The sequence below is a fragment of the Mus musculus genome, chromosome 2, assembly GCF_000001635.26.
Source record: "Mus musculus strain C57BL/6J chromosome 2, GRCm38.p6 C57BL/6J".
Taxonomy (NCBI): Eukaryota; Metazoa; Chordata; class Mammalia; order Rodentia; family Muridae; genus Mus; species Mus musculus.
Genome location: NC_000068.7, coordinates 167,117,159 through 167,132,465, shown reverse-complemented (window position 1 = coordinate 167,132,465; position 15,307 = coordinate 167,117,159). Strand labels below are relative to the sequence as shown.

At 52.0% G+C, this 15,307-nt stretch overlaps 1 protein-coding gene and 1 long non-coding RNA gene across 7 annotated transcripts in view; one reads left to right on the top strand and one right to left on the bottom strand.

Moving 5' to 3' along the window:
• Kcnb1 (potassium voltage gated channel, Shab-related subfamily, member 1) overlaps positions 1-15,307 on the top strand; it is a 94,104-nt gene that overhangs the window by 57,607 nt on the left and 21,190 nt on the right. The window lies entirely within an intron of this gene.
• Positions 89-3,038, bottom strand: Gm52568. The gene is made up of 2 exons (XR_003954098.1): positions 2,896-3,038; positions 89-1,599 (listed from the first exon to the last, which is right to left on the bottom strand). It is a non-coding gene; the product is annotated as a predicted gene, 52568 (long non-coding RNA).

The following is a 15,307-nucleotide window of genomic DNA, read 5'->3' as shown; positions in this document are numbered from 1 at the left end:
TCGCTCTGGCTAGCAGGAAATTTTCAGCTCGGTTCAGGTCAGCCCTCAGCCACAGTCAGGTCCATCTCTCTCACTTTGACATGGAGGGTAAAATACCTAGGCTTTGGACTGAGGACCAGGCTGGAGCCTCTGGCTGAGTGCTGGGATGAGGCAGCACGAGGCGGCATCTCCCCCTCCCCCCAACTCCCCTGCTCAGTCAAAACCACGTTCCCAGGGGGCAGACCCTGCAGTCCTGTGCCCTCGGCAAATTTATCACTGTCCCCCAGGGGAGGCTAAATGTGGGCTTGTGACGGCTCTATCCTCTGAGAACTTGGCCTCTCTCCTCCCTGAGGAAAGCAGGGGCAGGGCCCCTCAGGACAGAGGACGCCAGGAACGTTCTATTTTCTGCAGCTCCTGGAATATTGATCAATGTAGAAAGAAACAAGAAAACACCTCTCGGGTTGGCGTGTCTGAAATGCCAGTGTACACAAATGTCAGGCCACGGGAGAGGAGGCCACAAGACGGACCGTGGATAGAGTCTGTGTACGAAGGTGTCTGCATCCTCTTGTCTATGCCGGTCTCTGGGAACGACTTGGTGATGGATACAGGAGCCTTCTTACATGCCGTCAGCCTGCTGTGTTTGTGTACGCAACCGCGGCCCATTTAGAGATACGGTCGAAATTCTAAAAATACCGCAGCCTTGGGTTTTGAATGGCGAATATCATTCCCGTGTTGGAAAGCCAGGGTGTTCAGAGGGCACATGAGGGGAAATGCTCGTTTACCCCAGCTCTGGGCAGCCACTCCTTCTTGGAGGCAGACACTGGTACCAGTGTATAAACTCTTACAGAAATACTACAGTCATGTGCTAACAAACCCAGATACATACATATATTGCTTTTGTTTTTGTTAAAGTCAGAGCCTGTGTTTGTGTTTCCTAGCTGTACAGCTGCGAGCATGTTCCCTGTTTAGGGTCATCACAACACACCCTTCCTTTTTCACAGCTGCATACTATCCCACTGCGAGTTTTAACTTACATAATGAACACAGACTAGACTCTGACCAAATACAAAATCCTGAAGTGAATAATCTTACTCCTGTCAGGAAAACTCTCTTTTAAGATCTTTCTGGACCCCGCTCTAGCTGGGAAGTGTGGTGCGCACTTCGGTATGCCCCAGCTACTTTCTGGCTATGGAGGCTTGCCTGATACCATCACAGAATGAAGGGGGATAATTTTCAGAAGAAGAAACTGCAGTACAAAGGCCCTGGAGCAGCAGTGAGCTTGGTGTAGTACAAGAGCAGCCAGAAGTCCACCAAGGTTGCCATGGAACAGGGCGGAGGGGTAGCCCCCAAGGAGAGAGGCAAGACAGGCCTGTGGAGACAAGTGAGCTGGAAGAAGCCACTTCTATGCTTCATGAAACGTGATTTCAAGAGGAACGCATGGCCCTTGCCGCACTTCTTGTTGCTAGGAAGACTGGAGGCTTTGTCCTTTGCATCTTCCAGATCTTTCTTCAGGGCCGGCCCTGTACGGACTGCTACAGAATTCAGATGCGCCGCACTCTTCTCCCAGCCTCTGCAGGCTTCCGTGGGTTTGGCTCTGGTCTCTCCCACGACTCTGTTAATCTGAACCAAGAAGAATGGGGACTCGTTGGGCTCAGAATCCCCCAGTGCTTCGGCTTCCTTCCCTTCTCTGAGTTCTTCCATACCACGGATGGCTGCCTCTTTCTACCTTCTGTTTTATCTGGATGCTGGAGGATCACTGCCGATTGCCAGCTATCAAGTTGTCTCCTCCTCTGCCATCTACCCCCAACTCCACCCCTATCTCCTAGTGGTTTCTAGCCTGAGCCTAAGGGCAGCAGGCTGTTCCTTAGAAGCTCAGAGCCAGCTCCTGGTGCCTCCCAGTCCTGAGGGCTCTAGACCGCACAGTGCAAAGGACTCCAGAAACTCAAGGCCACTTGAGTTTGCTGATTGTCACCTGAGACAGTCTTGCCCCCCCCCTTTTCCTCCCAGCCTCTGAGCTATAAGCACCAGAAAGGGGTCTTACGAAGTCAGCTTCAGTCCTGCTCTACACACACATACACACACACACACACAAACACACACACACACACGCACACACACACACACACACACACTTCCCCCCTGCACTCTTGAGGTATTTAATTGGATTCTGAAAGCAGGCAGGGGTGGGGTTGGCTCAGCAGGAGGAGTTGGCCACAGCCAGAGAAGAGATGGAGCGGCTGTGAAAGGAGAGGTTAGGAGTCAGATCCTCCAAGGCCCTCAGTCACAGTAAGGAGAGGCGTTTGTCCTGAAGGCACTGAGGAGCCTAGGAACGGCAAGATTAGATGCTGGAGAAAGATCTGTTGGCTCTCTGGAAGGAGAGGTCAGCGGAGGCCAAGATGAGGCCAAATGGAAACAGTATTGACTCTCGGTCTCTCCCCCTCTTCCTTCCCTTTGTACCTCTCCCCCTCTCCCTTTTCTCCTTACTCTCTCCTTCCCCATCCTCCTCCTTCTCCCTCTCCACCCCTTCCTGTCTTTTCCTCCTCCCCATCTCCCCTCCCCTCCATTCTCCTTCTCTTTCTGGCTTTGCCTTTCTCTCTTGCCTTCCCTCTCCTCCCACAGCCACAGCCGCTGGCCCACCCTGCTGTCTTCCCCCAACCCCATAACTCATCCTCCGCAGCCCTGGCGCTGGCGCCCTCGCTCTGACACAGCTCATTATTTTCATTAAAGGCTGGAATCTGTTTCCCTAACCTGACATCTTGCTTAGAGAAACCAAAAGAGGAGTTGCCAGGGCCTAGACAGGGAAGCAGCCAAAGATTACAGAGAGAGAACGTCCAAGAGACCCGAGAACCCTTCCCCCGCCCCCCTCAGGTGCCACCGCCTCCCCTCGAGGGTGGCTGCCCTTTGGCCTCCATCCACCTGTTTGGTCCTCTGCTGTTCCGTGGGCCTGGGGAGGGCTTTCTGTGGTAGGGTTTGCAGAGATGACCTGACTGCTTTGCAACTGAGGAACGTGAATCGGTTCTTTGGGTGAGAGCCGGTGCTGCCGGACAGGAAGTATATGTCACACCCCGCCCCCTCTGGTGCAGAAAGCACGAAAGCACTTCGGGAAATGCGTACAGTGGGTGCTTAAGCAGTGACTGCAGACAGCTGGAAGCAGCAAGAGGTTTCCTGTTTGCTTTCTGGTGGTGCCATGGCTCCCGTCCCATTTTAAATGTGGAGCCAGCCTCAGAGAGAGCTTGCCCCTTGCAACTCACCCAGTGTGGGGCAGGGCAGGGGAGGGGAGGGGATGCAGGGAGGGAAAACTGGGGCAGAGGGACCTCTGGATTGGGTCACCCCATCCTGGGACAACAGAAGACTCAGCTCTTGCCACACCCCTGAAGCCCAGAGGGGGAGGTGGGGGACTTTTCTTCCTCATCCTCCTTCAGTGAGGCAGGGGAGCCTGAGCCTGAGCAGGGCTCTGAGGGCAACTGTTGGAAGACTGAGCAGTGCCATTTCCGAAGAAGGAAAGGAGGGAGGCTGGGGACTGCTATGGCAGAGGCGCTGTGGCGTGGCTTTGGCTGTGTGGCTGGGCTACATGCCTGCATCCCTTCCCTTTCTGGGTCTCAGTTTCACATCTGTGCAATGGGTGTGGCCCTCAGAGAATTCTTATCAACCGCTCCATTGTCGAGTCCTGAAAACGCCCCAGAGGTCAAGTCTGGTGTTCCACCTTTGCCACTGGGGCAAGTCTTGTTCACCCAGTGAGCGTTTGCGGAGCATGCGCCAGAGCTGCTTGTTAGGTTTATAAAAAACCCTCCCCTCAGAAACCCCACATGCAAGCATGAGAAGCAGTCGGTTTGCCATGAAAGAGTCAGCCACAGGCTTTGAAATCCATAGAGCCTCTCAGTACAGTGAGGGTTAAGTGGTTTTATTCCTTTATTTAATTTCTTGAGACAGGGTCTCATAGCCCAGGCTGTCTTCGGATTCTCCATGTAGCCAAGGTTGACCCAGGACAACCTGATGATGCTCTTGTCTCCGTCTTCTGAGTGCTGAGAAGATGCATGTGTGCTGTGCACGTATGATCAAGCTTACGCAGCGCTGGGGCTGAAACCTGGGACTTCGTGCATGCTGGGCAGCACTCTAGGATGTAGCCAGGGACCCTCTATCGGGGTAGCATTGGGTGGAAACCTGAGGCTGGGAAGGAAAGAGACTTCTGAGATAGAACTGAGACTTCCTGAAAGAGAATCCAGTGCAAAGGCCCTGGGGCTGCAGCCAGGTGGAGCATGGGAGGCCAGGGAAGAGTTCATGTGGGTGAGAGTGTGAGCGTGGGTCTTCGGAGGACTTGTGGACAGGTCGGGATCTGTTTTACAAAGCTGGTTCTGAGGAGCATCTGGACTGAGGATGTGAAAGAGATGCAGGGAGAGAAATGAGAGACACAGTTGTCTCTGTGGGACGGGTAGGTGGCTTGGGCCAGGGCAGTGGGCACGAGAAAGAAGTCAGAACGTGGGTTCTTTAAAGGAGTTTGCCTCAAAGACCAAAGGATAGAAGTCCACAGGAACAGACAGTGTGGCACACAGGGGACAGGCCTTAGAGAGTTCCCAAGACTCTGGGCACCTGCAACAGATATTAACTCCCGTGGTCCAGTTCTGCCTGCTGGTAGCTGTCTGAGACACCCTGGGCAAGTTCACTAAGTGCATTCTCCATCCCCAGTCTTTTCCAGTGGGACACTGGGGAAGAGACAGCGGACCCTTTCCGCTATCCCGAGGGCAGCTGTGTCTGTGTGTGCACCCTCCCATGCTCTCCCTGCCTTCTGCATAGACTTCTCTCCTCACTTCCTCACACACACACACACACACACACACACACACACACACACACACACACACACACACACGCATCTCAGCTCCCATATAAGGCCTGGGAGTCTCCACGCATGTCCTCCCAGAATCCACTGGGAATAGCTGGAAGTGGCTTGTGAGCTCCAGCTGGCCCCATACTTCCCAAAGGTGGTTTTTTTTCTTCTTGATTTTTGGGAGTGGCAATTGCTGTCTTTGCTTCACTACAAGAAAGTTAAAGTTCAGGGACACAAAGTTACTGCCTCAAGGCAGTAACAGTTTCAGACTCTTGTTACTTTATCAACAAATAAAGTAACATTAGCCCACAAGAAGAAGCACCAAGGAAAGCCATTGTTGGAGGAAGGCAGCAAGCAGGGCAGAGCAGGGCCCTGACTCATCCACTCCTTCCATCAACATTTAGGGAGACAATGATTTCCAGAGTAAGCCTGTTTCCAGCCTCCCTTGCAGCTAGAAACTGAAGCAACAGTTTCAGACTCTATATGCTGTGTCCTGTAAAGAGCTACTTGAGTCCCCTCCTTCCTAAGGAACTCCAGGCTCCTTGATGCATAGGTAGAGTTTTTTCAATTGTGCGTCCTCAGCACAGGCTCTGTACCTGCTCGCCCAGTGGACAGATAAAAGGATTAATCAAGAAAATAGAGATAGGAAAGAGACTGAGGAAAAAGACTCAGTTGATAACATGCATGAAGCCCAGGACCCCATTGCTTCTCCTGGGCTGTTGTTACCTTATCTGTTGATAGTCTCTGAGGAAGAAATGTGGGCGGCTATGTCCACGGCTGTCCACCCAGCAGTGCAAGTGAATGAAATGAACAAGGGAACACAGGCAGTTTGAGCGCAGCTTCCTTTCTCACTGATTTTTTTTTTTTTTTGGTGTATCTCTGAGTGACAGATATTGGCTGTCATCGTACATGCTGAAGTGCTGGGAAGGTGACACGTCTCTAGCACAGAAAAACATGGTTTAGCTGAATGTGTGTTTCCGGAATGTTCTGTCAAAATGATGCGGTGAAATCTCAACCATGAGCAAGACATATCTCTCTCTCTCTCTCTCTCTCTCTCTCTCTCTCTCTCTCTCTCCCTCCCTCTCTCTCTCTGTGTGTGTGTGTGTGTGTGTCTCTCTCTGTTTCTCTGTGTGTGTCTCTCTGTGTTTCTCTTTCTCTCTCTGTTTTTCTCTCTGTGTTTCTGTGTGTTTCTCTGTCTCTCTCTCTGTCTCTCTCTCTCTGCCCCTCTCTCTCTCTCTCTCTGCCCGCCCCCTCTGTGTGTGTGTGTGTGTGTGTGTGTGAGTGTGCTGATCTTACTAGGTTACAGGTCGAAAGAGAGGCGCCAAGACCTGAAGCAGGACCAGCTTATGGGGTCCCTCATACACAGTGAAAGGCCAAGGCAGACATGTTGACATCTAAGAGCTTTGGAGGGATCAGGGTCACAGAGGTCCTGTGGCTCCCCAGGTCCCTCCATCTGTGGAGTCTTCCTGAATTCATCCTCTCAGGGACCATCAAATTATGAATCAGTATATAATAGAGCTACTATACCTTCAGTTCTAGCACTCGGGAGACAGAGGAAAGAGGATCATGGACTTGAGGCCAGCCTGGGTTGCATAAAGAGACTCTGTCTCGAAAACAAAAACAAATTTCTGTTCATTTGCGTGAGCATTGTGTTCATTTGCATATGCAAATGCATGCTCACAACAATGGGACCAGAAAAGGCCACTGAGCTGCCAGGTGCAATGGAGAATGTGACACAGACATAAACAGTCAGGCTGTTGGCTGTACCACAGTCCCAGCATGTGAGATCTGAATTGAACCAAAGGCAATTCTGATCCCTTCCCTTCTTCAAGAAATACATTTTCTCGGATGGTCAGCATAGATTAAAACCACAGCAGAGCTGGGTATGTACCTCAGGGGGGTAGAGCACCATTCTGCTACACCGGAAACCACACCCAGCACACCTGCAATCCCAACACTAGGGAGGCAAGAGGCTCGGAAATGTAAGGCTATCCTTAGCTACAGATGGAGTTCAAGTACCGCCTGGGCTACCTACATGAGACCCAGTCTCAAAAAGACAAGGACAAAAGAAAAACCTTGGAATCCAGGCATAAGAAGTGTAAGACAAATTATCACCAGCTGGAGGGCCTGTCACCATCAATACAAGGGAAGATGCTTGCTCTGAGGATCAAGTCTATCTGGTGCTTCCCAAGTCACCAGGAATCTCAGCTTCTGCTCGCTCCTGCCTGTGGCATCCTCTGCTATCATGGAACATCCTTATGGATTCTCAGAACACTTAGTTGGAATCTTAAACCCAACCCCAAGTGACAGCCAGACCTGGGAGGATGACTTGGTTGCTAGCTGGTGGCTGATTGATGGGTTGTTCACAGGGCCTCTGTCAGGGCCCCTTCCTCATGCTCACACATCCTTGGCTAATTAGTCCTGGGTGCTCAACAGACCTCGAAAGCACCAGGCAAAGGGTCCAGGGAAGCAGCAGCCCTGACGCTACCCACGGTGGATGTCTCGGCAGCTCTGAGTGCACTAGCCAGCTTGGGGACAATGCTGCTCCCAGGTGTGTGTGGTGACCGCAGCTGAGAGGACAGAGAGCCTTAGAAATGGTCTACAGAAGTTGCAGGTGACAAGGGCCTTTCTCGGGGGCACTGTGTCAGAGCGCAGGGACCTTCTGAGAATTCATTTTCTCTGTTCAGAAGAAGCCACTAAGATCCTTTCCCCTCCTCCCTCCCTCCGCCTTATACCCTCTGCCCTGTGTGAACTGCTCGCTCTCCTGCCCTGGCGAGGGAGATGGCACAGACAAAGAAGCTAGTTATTGCTGACCTTGAAGTGGGGCGTGGTGATGTGCCCCTGGGATGCCAGCACCTGGGCAGCTTAAGGAGAAGGATGAGAAGTGCAGGGATAGCCTAGGTTACATAATGAGTTCAGGGATAGCCTGGGCTAAGCGGCAAGACGCTGTCTCAAAAAGAAGAAAAAATGAAGTAAATGAAATTGTTGGCTTTTGACAATGTCTAGCTCCTGTGTCCTGTGGATCTTACTTTCAAAACGTAGGGACAGATTCCTTGTGGGGACTGGAGAGATGGCTTAGTGGTTAAGAGCACTGACTGCTCTTCCAGAGGATCTGGGTTTGGCGCCCAACACTCAGATCAGTCAGCTTACAACCACCTGTGACCCCAGGTCCTAGGGATCTGGCAAAGCCTTTTTCTGGCCTCACAGGTCACGGGCACGCATACACGCACAGGCACACACAGAGAGAGAGGGAAAGAGAGAGAGATGTACTGTTTATTTATGGTGGCAAACCAATGACAAAGTAGCCTACATATGGTTTCTAATCTTCTCTGCCAGGGATAGATGGAAGCAGGCTCAGAAAGGGTCCTGACTTACCCAAGGCCACAGAGCAGTGAGGGGCGGGGCTGGGGCTTGGCACCCTGCCACAAACTCATTTTTTCTGCCTTGGGGCAGAAATAGCTGTCTGTGCCACTTTCTGCAAAGCCGTTTCCAAAAGAGGCCTCTGGGAAGCAGTTGACACCGGCGGCGTGTTGGGAACTCCAGAGCTTATTTGAAGCTGGGGTGTGGAGCTTAGCAACCGCCAGCCGCCCCAGCTGCCCAGCACTGATGACAGGCCTGTCTGCCTCCTGCGTTACAGACCAGTGCTGGAGGGAGCCTGTATTTAACCATGCTTTCCAAGATCCGCAGTGGAGGCAGGAGACTGCTCTCCGCGCTCACCAGGCTGGGGGTTACAGAAGAGGGGCCTGCTGCTCTCAGGGAGACTGAGGGACTCACCCTGGGCACAAGATCACTGTTCATCTACCACTTTTCTCAGATTCTGTTTTTTAATTAGAGTATTTTATTCATTACAGATTGTTTTAATGGCATGTCCGTGCGTGCATCTGTAATGTGTGTGTATAGATTGAAAGGCATCTCACGAGCTAGGTGAGCCTTGTACTACTGATCCAAACATCTTGTATTTTGTATTAAATCTTGTGGAGATAGGATCTCATGTAACACAGACTACCCTGGAATCTGCTATGTATCCAAGGCTGGTCTTCTTGCCACCATCCCACCAAGTGCTGGGATGGCAGGCATAGGCTGCTTCAAACTGAGGGCAGGCCTCCCTGCATGCTAGCCCAGCACTCTAGCAACTGGGAAATTTACCTAGAACCTTTAAAAACTATATACCAAGCACCATGGAACATGCCTGAAATTCCAACACCCGGTAGACTAAACCAGGAGATTTGAAAGATTTAGTTCAACCTGAGCTACCAAGACCTTATCTACAAAACAAAGAAATCCCCTTTGAAATATTTTCTGCATGCCCTGTCTGGGAATGATTTGATGTAAGGCGTTTTGAATTTGCATGATAGTTGATGGTGGGTGACCATGCCCACTTTGGTGGGCACTCTACTGAGAACTTTGAATCTTGGAGGGTTGGTTGGTTGGTTGGTTGGTTGTTTTTTTTCTTGAAGCTTCTGAGATGTGGTGTGGCCTGACAGTCCAGCGATTCATGCTGGACTGCCTTGGATGTCGAAGCCTGCGATCCCAGCTGTTCAGAAGCTGGAGACAGGAGGATAACGGTTAAAGGCCAGCCTGAGCAATTTAGTGAGAACATTTTTTTTAACCCTTGTTTTAGGGATCAGAGATAAATGTCAGTTGTGGAGTGCTTGTCTGGTGTGCGAAAGGCTCTGGGGTTGTTGAACGCAAGGAGGGGCGAGGGCTGAGCAAAAAGTAGAGAAATCCCTGGCAGGATGCCCAAGATCACCACAGTGCGTTGGGAAGCCACTGGACTCCACTGGGAAGTTTGATAGTTGTATAGAGGGGGGATTTATTTGGTTGGGTTTTGATTCTGTTTGTTGTTTAGTTTTCAAGACAGGCTTTCTCTGTGTAGCCCTGGCTGTCTTGGAACTCACTCCATAGACCAGGCTGTCTTTGAACTCAGAGATCCTCCTGCCTCTGTCCCCCACCCCCAAGTGCCAAGATTAAAGGCTTGTGCCGCCACCACCAGTCCTTTGTCAATGGGGTTGTGACTGCCAATGTTCCAGCTTCTCAGAGCATAGCCCTGTCATAACCTGAGGTTCCGGACGTCCCTTCAAAGCATGTGCTCTTAAGTTCTCACTCCACCTACATACAGCCTACCATTATCCATTCTGTCACGACCCCTCCTCTCTTTGATCTGCGGCATCCCTGGTGATGCCCACTTCTCTGGGATTCAGCGGGCACTCCTGCACTCCATTATAGAAGAGAGATCTTAAGCACTGTTGACACTGGAGTGAGGATGTGACTTCATGACTCGGGGCTACTTGTGTACTTGGCCTTATTCATTGTTTGCATCACTGAAAGCTACTCTGATCGCCCTCTCCCGAAATGTCAGTCGCATGGCAATCAGAAACACCTTCCCTCCCCCATGTTTCCAGAATTCCTCCCAAAGGGCAGGGCCGCCATCACTAGGCTAGATCATAGTCTTTTTAGTCACACAGCCTGGGCACAAAGCCAGTTTGTCACTTAGCTGTGTGACCTTGGGCAAGTTGATTGACCTCTCTGAGCCCTGTGTTTTCCTCCTACCACCTACAGAGGTGACTTTAGTATCTTCTGCCATCCCGGGGCACCCTCGCCTCCCTGCCTCCCTCTGTGGGGGCTGCTGCTGTCATTATTGTTGTATGCTCAGAAGCAATGAGCTCCCGAGGGAACTGAGCTTGCTTGTAATAATTTAGGGGAGGGAGGGATATCCAGCTAGCAACTGAAATGTGTTCTGAGGGGAGGAGAAAGTCGTCACCCGTAAATGTGTGGACTTCAGCTAAACTCCAGTTGCTCAAACCAACCTCCAACTTACGATCTTCCTGCCTCGGCCTCCTTGGGGCTGGGGTCAGTGGTGTGCTCCATCAGAACTGGCTTCATTCATTCACATAATTTATCAGAGGGCGTGCATGCACACCATCACCACCACCACCACCACCACCACATGTGTGTGTGTTTACTTATATATCTTTATATTTATAATAGTTCTCTTCGTTGACATCTACTGAGAAGCAGGGAAAGCAGGCCACCCTGTGGACTTCTCCAGGCCCTCCTGGAGCTGGTGAGGGTTGCCCGCCCTGCCCGGTGTTTCACACCCAGCCTGGCCCAGCTCTGTGCTCTTCCTTCTTGGCCCCTGTTGAGCAAAGAGGTCAGGCCCTCTGGCGGAAAGGGTGGGGGGGACAGTCCCACTCCTTGCCCTCTGAAAAGGAAGCTCCCTGGGCGTGGCCTGTCCAGGACAAAAGGACTTGAAGACTCTGGGGCCCCCACCCTGGCAGGGAAGGTCAGGCTAGGGTTGGAACCCAGGGTCCCATCCCTGTGTAGTAAGCACCCTTCCCCTAGCTACACAAGCACCACTGGCTCAGTTCTGGGGGCACCTCGTTAGTCAGTGAGAGCCAGGATGTGCCTGTGTGCCCCTGAAGGAGGCGTGAGGAAGCCCAGTTCCCAGCTAAGTAGAGAGCCAGGGGCTAGCCTGACCCTCTGTTGCCTACAAACATCAGAGCAGGACAGGACGTGCGTCCTCAGATCCCAGCTCCAGGCCCGACCCTGTGGTCCTTCCCCTCGGCCAACTGACTGCCAGCATCAGCCTGCGGAAGCACTAAAGAAAGTATAAACCGAGAGGGAGCCTTGCACACCGAAATCTAAGGTTGTTCTAAGGATGGGATGTGTGCCTTCTCTGTAGCCTGGACAGCCCAGCACTGTCCTCTGAAGACAGAGGCTGGAAGGAATGGCGTTGCTCATGAGAGTCCTGCTGAAGCCAACACTGAATCTTGTGTGTCCAGATGAGATTGGGGGTCCTTGAGGCTGGGGACAGGAAATGGGAACCAATCCACTGATACAGATGCGCTCTGTCCCAAAGGAACTGGGGCTCATTTTTATCCACAGAAACTGAGATGGGCCCTCAGAGCCTGAAGGACCAGTAGAAATTGCTAGAAAGGCCAGTGAGGCAGGGAGGGCAGGAGAAGGCGCCCTGAAATTGGAGCCGCTGAGCCACCTTCCCAGCAGCCAGAACGTGACGTAGTTTGTTGTGTGTGAGATGTTTGCTCGAAACAGAGCATGGCCCACAGTGAGTGGGTGCTCAGTAAACATTATTATTTCTCCTGGTTACAGAATGCAAGTCACAGCATCGACTCGTGTGACTGGGGACTGGTGATACAAACCCTTCCTCTGCCTGGACCTTCCTCTCCCGGGCTGTGAGCTTCATTCAGACAGCTGTTATGCCATTAGCCAGCTTTTCATGACTGTAACAGAATCCCTGGGGCAAGGGGCTTTATTTAGCTTGCTGTGTCACAGGTTGAAAGTCGGAACAGCATAGAGCGGGCTCTGGTGAGGGCCTCTTGGCTGCAAGGCTTCCTGGCAGGTGGTATTACAGAGACTGGTGTCTGGCAGGAGAGATCACATGGCCAACGGAGGGTTAGAAGTTGGGGAGCCAGAGGCTGGGGAAGATGGAAAGTTTTGAGGCTGGGGAAGAGGGTCCAGAGGGCCAGCCTCAGATATACAGTCTTTTCAACAGGGTTAATTTAAGACTCCCAAGACCTAAGACTCCATCACATTCCCTCCCTTTTAAAGATAGCATCGCCTCAACACTGCCACATTGTGAGCCACACCTCCAACATGAGAACTCTCAGCGTCGGACAGCACCCAGTCCACCCCAACTCTTCAGAGAAGCCGATCAGCTCCGGCACCTGGTCACCCCTGCCACCCATGCTCTTGTCCTTGTAGCTCTGAAATGATGTGTAAGAGGCCTGCTCCTGTGAGGCGTGTCTGCTTCTCCTGCCCCAAATGTCACACAAAAACAAGACTCACACACACATGTGCACACACACACACACACACACACACATACAAACACACACACGGGCACAGGCACACATGTGGGCACAAGCACACACACAGATGCACACACACATATGGGCACGTGCATACTCATGTACACATATACACACACGAAGACAGGGTCTGATATGGGTTCCATAATTATTTGCTGAATGAATGAATGAATGAATGGCCTGACATCTTCCCTGAAACTGTGTGCAGCTTGACACTCAGCAGGGAAGAACCCTGGGGATTAATGCAGACACCACGACCAAGAGGGATCAGAGCATGTGTGACAGGCCACCTTCCACCTCCAGGCTCTTCCTTTTCTGGGGTAGCCTCAACACCCTCAAGACACTATACCCTGGGATATAAGCATGGCTCTGTCTCCTTTGTCTGCATTTATTAGACACTCACCATGTACTGAACATGGTATCACATCTCTCGCAATTCTTCACCCTGTGGTGGATCCTTCTCTTTCCTATTTGGAAATTTGGGGTCCTCAATAGTTACTAAGCACCTACTGTGTGCAGGGTGTGTGAGAACAAATATGTGACAAAGGGGCACCCACCTTTCATGAAGGTTGTAGATGAGAAGGAAGGAATGCGTCTTAAATGGTCTTCTGTGAGTGAAGCAGCTGAGGAGAAGGGAGGCCCCTGGGAGCAGCCCAGGCCCCAATGCTCACCCTGGTGAGGTGTGACTTGGAGGGAGCTTAGCTGTCTGTGAGGGAGATGGGCTACATTCCCCATATGTGTTTGCCATGTGACTGAGTAACTTCCCTTTTCCTCAGAATCCTCCACAATTCCTTGTTGGCTTCAGGGTCTCAGCCAGTGTCCACAGCCAATGCCACCACTCCCCTGGTGGCACAGGACAAAACCTGGGGTGCCAGTGATTGGTTCTTCCCTCCCCACTATTTGCCCCATCAGCAGTGCGCACGGCCCGGCACAAGCCTTGAATTCAGCTCCCGAGTTCCCAGCAGCCACCACCTCCTCTCTGAACCCCCGCCATGGCCTCCTTGCTCTCTTGCTTGGATTGCTGCTTCTGCCCCAGCTTTTCCACACGTTGTCTTTAAATGTGGGAAGTGGGAGGAGGTGTCAGGATCCCCTGTGGGTCCCAGGTCATTGGTTCTGAGAGGCCTGCCTCATTCCTCTCATCTCTGACTGAAGGCCTAGCTCCAGGCCCAGTGAGGTCCTCAGGCTTTCTCTTGTGTCCCACCTCAGGACCTTGGCACTTGCTACTATCTTTTCCTGGAAACTTTCTGTCTCCCCCTGTCTTCTCACAGAGCATCTCCTCAGGGTGGCCACGCAGGCTGTGTGAGCCCAACCACCCCCAACTCCCCCGCCGTTATGTTTATTAATTGTTATCTGTGTGTACAAGCTTGACGTGTGTGGAGGGGCAGACAGATGGTTGGTATGACCAGAGGAGGTGACACCGTGGATAGGGAGTTCAGGGGGTGTCCAAGAGGCCAGCCAGGCCAGTGCAGGCAGGGCCACGTGAGCTTCTGAGAATTGACAGTGTATCTGAGAGCAACAGGAAGCAGCCACAGGACTCTAAGGAGTGACCCTACTTTGCACTTGTAAGGACCATGCTGGTGGGCTGACTCCATCTGGAAAAAAGCACTTTAGACTTTCCTGAGGAGATGATCTTCCCTCCTGTCCGGAGTGTGAACCGCAAGGAAAACAACGCCCCGGACACTCCAGGGCAGCCAACAAGGTGGTGCTGGAACCACAACAGGAAAATGTGAAGCCGGTCGGTCCGGTTGGTCAGGCACGGGGAAGGAAGGGAGGGTCAGATGACAGAGAAGGTGCTGCCCAGATGCTGTGGATAGAGGGGAGCTCAAAGCAGTGAGCTTCGAATTCTTTCTTTGCCTGAGGTCTCTGAGCAACTGGGTGCCTACTGCCTCAGTGGGACCGCCCATCAGATTGGGGCACAGTCCTATGTCCATTTACTGGATGGAGGGTTGCTGTGCTAACCATCCTGTGTTGATTCTTCCAAGAGACATCTAGACTCCAGATGTTTCTTCTCTAGAGTCTAGAGAGAAGTGTATATTCCTCAAATTCACCTGGGTGTAAACAGTCAAGGGCTGGTGTGGTGGCCTTATAAGCTCATCGCAGCCTCAGCTCATCTTTTCTTATCCTTGCCTAGAGAGTACAGCTTCAGTATGATGGCGCTTTATGGCTGCGATAGCTCCAGCCGTCACATCACCATCCCTGGCGGCAGGATGAAGAAAAATCTAGAAAGAGGAAGCACTCTTCTCTACTTTAAAGGGATTTCCGGAATCCCATGCAACACTTCCACTGGCCAAACATATGCGTACCCATCTAGAAGCAAGGAAAGCTGGGAAATGTAATCTTTAAGCTGAGTATCTGTGTTAGGCAGTTGAAAATCAGGGTTCTGTTGGTGTGAAGGAACAGCACATGGGTGCGTGCTGTCTACAGCACTTGGCTTTCCTCGAGTGGCCCTGGGCCCACAAGGAGCTCATCACTGAGAATACACAGTGAACGAGGGAACAGAGGAGGCAGGGAGAGGGTTCTGGGAGCAGAGGCCCAAGCTCAGAGTGCTGCAGCCAGGGCTCCCTGCAGCTCTTTTCCTTCCCTGAAACAGCAACACAGCCCCTCCAAGGTCGTGACTAAGCCTCCTGTCGGTGTCTCCTGGGCACAGCTGAACACTGCCAGCATCTCTCAGAGG